Below are 7,500 nucleotides of genomic sequence, written 5' to 3' on the forward strand. Positions count from 1 at the left end.
CAGTTGCAATAGCAATAGCAGTAACAGCATCAGCAGTTATAGCAACAATTACGCAGCAGCAGCAGCAGCAACTACAACAAAACCAACAGTTGCTGGAATTAGTGTTGAAGGAGTCTGAAACTACTTCAGGTTCGTACTCGCCTGACAGCGTAGCAAACTCAATTGAAGCATTCAGCTATAAACCAGGACAATGTACTATCTTCTCTGCATATTTTGGTAGATACGAAGAAATCTTCAAAGATGAATGTAAAAGTTGGTCCGACGAGAAAAAAGTACGATTACTTTTAAGAAAGTTATCCCCTGCTGAACACGAAAAATATAGTATCTATATTCTGCTGATATTTGTTTCGATAAAACAATATTTTATCGAAAATTTTCAGTGAAAGAAGTTCCCTGTTCAATGCTCGCTGGCAATGTTTCAATTTTGTCAAAAAAGATGATGAAGATTTCGTTACCTATGCCGGAGTGGTTAACAGAGTGTGAGAAATTCAAATTGAATGAGTTGATCCTGGTCATGTTCAAGTCTTTAATTTTTGTTCAAGAGCTTACTGCAAGAAAAGATTCAGATAAACGTTCCCGGATATTAACAAAATTAGAACAGGATCAAAATTTAACTCTGCAAGCAACCGCAGAAAAATTTCAGAGGATTATTAATCTACGATATGACGCAAATAAAACTAAAGAGAAAGATTGTTTTCAGATTCAAGCGTGTCGACTGGTAACGAATAAGAAAACAGACAAAAAATATCAAGACAAAATCCATGTTATGGGTACGGTGGTCTGTAAAAATTAATAACACAAACGTAAAGTTACAATTGGATATAGGCAGCGACATCTCAATAATTAACACAGATACAAGGAAAAAGATCGGGAGACCTAAATTAAATGAAACTTCGAAAAATTACCCGAGGTGTTTCAGGAAAACATTATATTTTAAGGTCAAATTGATAAGGAGCATTACACTTCGGGAAAAAAAGCTTAAAAGCTAAAGTTTTTGTGTTAAATAATACAACAAACTTGTTCGGTACCGACTGGATGGAACTGTTTAATTCATGGGACCTCCCCATAAATCTAAATCTTTTTTGCAAAAATGTAAATGGTTTTTTTCTCCAGTACAAATAAGTCGTCAGACAAATTGGAAAAAAAAAAATAATAATATTTTTCCTGAAGTTCTGTCCGATAATTTAGGCCCGTGTACCAAAACGGAGGCACGGTTTCAAATACAAGAGATTGTCATCCCAATATTTAAACAAAAACGAACGGTATCATTCTCAGCGTTAGAACAGAAACTTAGAGAGACTAGAAAAAATCGGAGTTATCCCAAAACTGGAATACTCTGAATAGGCAGCACCAACTGTGTACATTAAGAAGAAGAATAATAAAATCAGAGTGTGCGCTGGTTTTGCCACTGGTTTAAACGAATGTCTTAAAACGTGTCACTATCCGCTACCTACTCTGGAGGATATCTTTGCGAAATTAAACGGTGGCAAGATATTTTCTAAACTGGATCTCTCTGACGTGTACCTACAAGTTAGAGTAGACGACGAATGCTCTAAGTACCTAACAACACGCATAAAGGACTGTATAAAAGCAACATGTTGGCTTAAAAGTTGTACCAGCGATTTTTCAACAGATTACGGATGCAATGTTAGCGGACTGTGAATTTGAAAGTCTATATCTGATTGATACAGTCATTAAAAGCGAATCCAGTGATCAACACGTAGAGCACGTAAAACAGGTATTCGAAAAAATTCGGGATTATGGCTTTACTTTGAAGAAAAGTGTGAATTTTTTTTTTACCTAAAATAAGACCCGTCGAAGGAAGACGCAATTAAAAAATATGCCCCTCCGACAAATATAGCGACACATAAAAGCATTTTTTAGGATTGGCAAATTATTACGAAAATTATATTCCAAATATGCCTAAGGTGAGCATTCCATTGAATAACCTGCTGTAAAAAGATATGAAATGGAATTGTTCGGAAAATTGCCAAAAAGCATTTGACAAAAGCAAAACCAATATTAATTTCTGATTTGTCGTTAGCACACTTCGATCCTGCAGCGGAGATTGTTGTAGCTTCAGACGCTTCTGAGTACGGTATAGGAGCAGCACGGTTGCATAAATATAACGATGGTAACATGAAGGCGATGGTTCATGCCTCATGTTCTCTGATAGCAGAGAAAAATTATAGTCAAGTCGAAAAAGAAGCTCTAGCGATTATTTTTGCCGTGAAAAAATTTCACAGATTTTTACACGGTAGGCTTTTTCGTCTACAGAATGTTTGTCGTCCATTATTATCAATATTTGGGACGAAAAAAGGAATTCCTAACCATACTTCTAATAAATTACAACGCTGGTGTTCGATATTATTAAACTATGATTTCAAGATGGAGTATATACCATTCAAGAAATTGGACTGATTTCGAAAAATGCGGAACCATTTGAAGATACCGTGATTGCCGCTTTGCAAGCGGAAAATGAATTTTAAAATGTTTTGTGTAACGTCATACGTGAACTTTCAGTTACTTTACAAGAAAAAATTAAAATCGGACACTGATAAAAATGAAAGAAATATTGAAAGCTAAAAGTGATAAAAATATACGTAACATAAATGCGAACCATTTCTCACTGTGTGACAATGTGTAGATGTATACACAAAGAGTCATAGTGCCAGCCACACTACAAAAGCGATTATTAAAGAAATTTCATATGAGTCATTCAGGGATTTCGAGAATGAAATCATTAATGAGAAGTTCCGAATATTGTCCAACAATAGACCGTGACATTGAAGAATCGGTGAAAGTATGCAGAGGGCGTGCCTTCGCTTCAAAATCACCTACCACTAAATGGCGGCCGTGATCAAACACAGACGTTCTATGGGCCAGACTACATATTGATTACGCAGGTTCACTTAAGGGTACATATTACCTTGTCGTGGTGGATAGTTTTTCGAAGTGGCTGGAAGTGTATGAATGTAAAAAGCCAACATCTGCGGTTACAATAAGTTTTTTACACAAATTGTTCGCTAGTATGGTATTCCGGATACCATTGTGTCGGATAATGGAATTCAATTTATGTCAGATGAGTTCAGAAAATCTTGCATCGAACATGTCATCACTCCGCCCTATCATTTTAGGTCAGATGGACAAGCGGAGCGTTTTGTTGACACTTATAAGAGGGCGTTGAAAAAGGCGAACAATGAAGTGATGGACGGCTTGGGATTTCAACAATTTCTAAGAATGTACCGAGTAACACCTAATCTGAATACACCATCGTGAAAGTCACCTGCAGAATTGATGTTTGCTAGAAAGGTTAGATCGATCTTTGATAAGCTGACACCTAGTAAAAAGAAAAAAAGCGAACAACAAAAATACTTCAACATTCTTCAAGTTAGGTGACAAAGTTTTTTTTAAAACTTATAGATATGGTAAAGAAAGCTGGGAGGACGGTGTAACTATAAAACAAATTGGGAGAATGATATCCCTGGTAAAAGGGAAAACATTGAACACAACTGACATATTAACCGACTAAAAAAAAAAAAGATTCACGGAAAAATAGTCACGTGAAATGAAATCCCCATGGAAGTGTTGTAAGACACGCTTGAGGTGCCAACACCCATATTAAAACTCTGTGCGGAGCTCAGTTCTCAAAAGAGAAGATGAAAGGTAAGATATTGTGGAAGGATTCCGACCACACCGCAAGTGACTAAAAGGTGGACTGACTCATTATTAGAAAGTAAAGAACTGTGAGCGATTGGCAATTGGTATTGGTAGCACTTCACTGTGAGCCTTTTGATTAAGAGCGTTGAGTCTGGTGTAATAGTAGCGCGTTGTGTCTATACTTTCTTCTCCCTGCTTTGTTATATTATATAACCAATACAAGGATATAAAAAAATCTTAATCAAAATGTATAATATATGTCCATTATGATCGCTCTTATCAATCGGTTTCACACTGCCGATTAAACAGGATGTCAGATAAAGGCACGGTTAAGCAATACCACGTGCTCATCAGAGCTAGCAGATATAGAAAAAATATGGCAACTGATCTCCATTATTGGAGATGAAAAGACACAACCGGTTTGTGGGTAATATGAAAGTAAACGAAACGAACTGAACAATTGTTGCATCAAGAGTAGTGTCCCTTGGCCTCAAAGTTCTCTGAAATGCAAGTCTACAAGAGAGTTCTGAAAATGTGTGTAGGGTGTAGGGTTATGTATTCGTATATGGTTCGGAAGTTTGTTTGAGTATTATACGTGTAGAACTTTCGGGAGGTGGAGGTGCTGGGCAGATTTCCTGATGCTTAAACCCATGTTAGGGGCATATATCTTCGTGTGCTAGTTTGAATATGTTTTCTTTAAAATCTTTGCTAGGTCCTCAGAATATGGTGGTGAAAGAGCCGAAGGTGGGGAACTGATGATTACGGTTATGATGGGGCCCGTTAGTATGATAAAATATATCTCCTTTCATGTGGATAAGGGCTAAAAATCTCACTTCTGCAGTTTAGGTAATGTTTGGGTGCTGAGTACTTTTTAATATCTTTCTTTTCTTGGCTAAACATAACCTGCACTTTCTGCTGTTTTTAAGAGAAGCCTTGCACTTTTAAAAATTTTCCTCTTTATGCTGTACTCTGTGGCGCGTTCTTTTAACCATCATACGTGCCTATTCAGGGTTGTGGCATACGTTCCTTCGGGATATTGGAGGAGGACTTCTGCCTCTCCCACATACTTTCGCACGTTTGGTTAATCATTTAGAACTTTTGATGTTATCACTGCCTCATATACGATTGTTCCCGTGTTACATTGGCCGTCAGTGAGGCATGTGGTGTTACTTCTACATGAGCATCCTACCACTGATTCAGCTGTGGTCTACCAACTTTTATCTCTTTTACACAAGATCCGCATTTAAAAGACACTCATAAAGTATGCCTTTTAAAAATTTTACTGAAGCTACTCGTACGGGGCAAGTATTTATCAAAGGTAAGAAAAATCCTACTCACACAAGATATCACGCTTAAGGAGAAGAGGTACGTGAACCCCAACCTTCTTTGGTGGAGGTTTTACTCTTGGGGCTGCTAGATTCTGGCTATAATTATTCTTATCTTTAAAACCGATGGCAACCAAAGCTTTACTGTAGTATAGGTTAGAAGCGTCAAAAATCTCTTTACTTGAAGACAGGCTGGAGATTTTTCTGTTGATTCCATTATTGAGGTCCTGAATACTATGGCTAGGTGATGGGAAGGTGTGTTACTGTAAGTCACCCTTTCATTCGGCTTCCTAAAAGTCTTATAGGCACCGGATTCTGAGTTCAAGGCCACGTAAAGAAATCCACAGTCTTCTGGATGGTTTCTTTTGTGACCAAGCGGCCAGATGAATTTATGGTGTTGGTAAGGTTCTTCCAAAGCCTGTCGAGTGTGTAGTCATTTGCCCCTCTCGGTATTGCCAGAGCATCGTCTCTATAGAGGCCCAAAACTGGCAATAAAGAACTTCTTCTTAACAAAATTCAGGACGGAAAAATATAACCGAGGAGGTTACACACGCCAGCGCTGTCAATTGTAGCAATAGAAAGAGTGAGAGAGAGAGAGAGAGAGAGAGAGAGAGAGAGAGAGAGAGTAAATCCCATGGCCAAAGTTCCACGCAGTGGGACCGAACCCGCAACCATGTGGTTGAGAAACAAGCTCCTTATCATACAGCCACACCAGAGCCTACATAGATAGATAGATAGATAGATACATATATATATATATATATATATATATATATATATATATAACGTTAAAGACTTTCTCTATTCCTGAGTGTTATACTAATACATCCATTTGTTGTTTACACCCGCTGTCTTCGACTGTTTTTTTTCGTAACTTCTCCTATATATATATATATATATATATATATATATATATATATATATATATATATATATATACATATATATATGTGTGTGTGTGTGTGTGTGTATGTATATGTATATATGTATACATGTCTGTATATGTATATACATATGTATACATTGGGTCATCCCATAAATAATGCGGTTTTTCAATTTCATGAAGTAAAAATCTGAGGGCAACGGAATATACTAACTGCATCAACTGGCTATAAAAGCAGGTAGTAATTTTACTTTGTAGTTATTCTTAGTGCAAGCGCTGAAGAGTGCAGTTCGATTTTAACAGTTATTTTTTCAAAGTTGTAATGGAAGTGACAAAGGAACATATTGGGCTTATTTTGCTTTATGAGTTCAATAAAGGCAACAACGCAACGGAAAGTGCGAGGAATATTAATGTAGTATATGGGGATCGGGCAATAAGCATAAGCCAGTGTCAACGGTGGTTCCAAAAATTCCGAGCCGGAAACTATAGACTCAAAGACGATCCTCGTCCTGGAAGATCTGTAGAGTTCATCGAGAGTGTCCTAAAAACCCTGGTGGAACAAATTCCCATCGTAACTGTCGAGGAACTAGCAGAGAAGATTGGATTTGGTCATTCAACCATTCATCGACACCTGCGGGCCATCGGAAAAGTCAGCAAATTGGGTCGATGAGTACCCAACGAACTTTCGGAGTCTAATCGCGTGCAGAGAGTGAATGTGCGCTCTTCTTTGCTGTCACATCTCACAAATGAACCTTTTTTGGACTGAATAGTGATTGGTGAGGAGAAATGGGTTCTCTATAAAAATGTCAAAATCCGAAAACAGTCGGTAGGGAAAGGAGAAACACCAGCACCCCAGGCTAAAGAAGGTCTTCACCCACATAAGGTGTTGTCATCTGTTTGGCGGTATATGAAAGGTTTAGTCCACTGAACTTTTAAACCCAAACCAAGCGATAATAAAGGAGATTTACTACGAGCACTATATCAGTGTCCATACTGAAGTAGGTAGTTTCTACACAGAAGGTCAACATTTCCATCAAGTTTCTTATTGGTATACTACTGCGTTCTTTTAGATGGGCGTCTGTCACTAGTTTTTCTTGTATCACCGATAGTGCTTCACCAGTTGGGACTTTGGTGAACAGGCTTATCACATCAAGACTCACTATCTGGTTGGATTCAATGGAGGTATCCTTGATCAATTCTGTGATGTGGGTGGAATTCTTCACGTACGATGTTGATTTCCTGCGATTTGACTGATTATATCCACAAGGAAGCGGCTCAATGGATGACTTGCTAAACTTCTACAGCTCACTGTAGGTCTTAATGGTATACCATCCTTGTGAATCTTAGGGAGACGGTACATGTGTGGTAGTTTACTGTGGTGTTGAGTCAGTTGTCTGTACTTCATTGGTGTAAAATGATCCATGTTCTTGATCAAAGATCTGTGACCACTCCCTGTCTGTTTTCAGAATTGGTTCTTTCTTTTCTTTTGCTGTAGCTACCATCACTTATAAGACTTGCCAACTTTTCAGAGTTATCAAGCTTGTTCATCACCACTGTAGCATTTCCCTTGTCCGTCGAATGTAAATAATGTACATAATTCCTCATCTATAAAATTTTGAACTATTTTAGGTA

Source organism: Octopus bimaculoides, chromosome 8 (genome assembly GCF_046866305.1).
Source record: "Octopus bimaculoides isolate indiv1 chromosome 8, ASM4686630v1, whole genome shotgun sequence".
Taxonomy (NCBI): domain Eukaryota; kingdom Metazoa; phylum Mollusca; class Cephalopoda; order Octopoda; family Octopodidae; genus Octopus; species Octopus bimaculoides.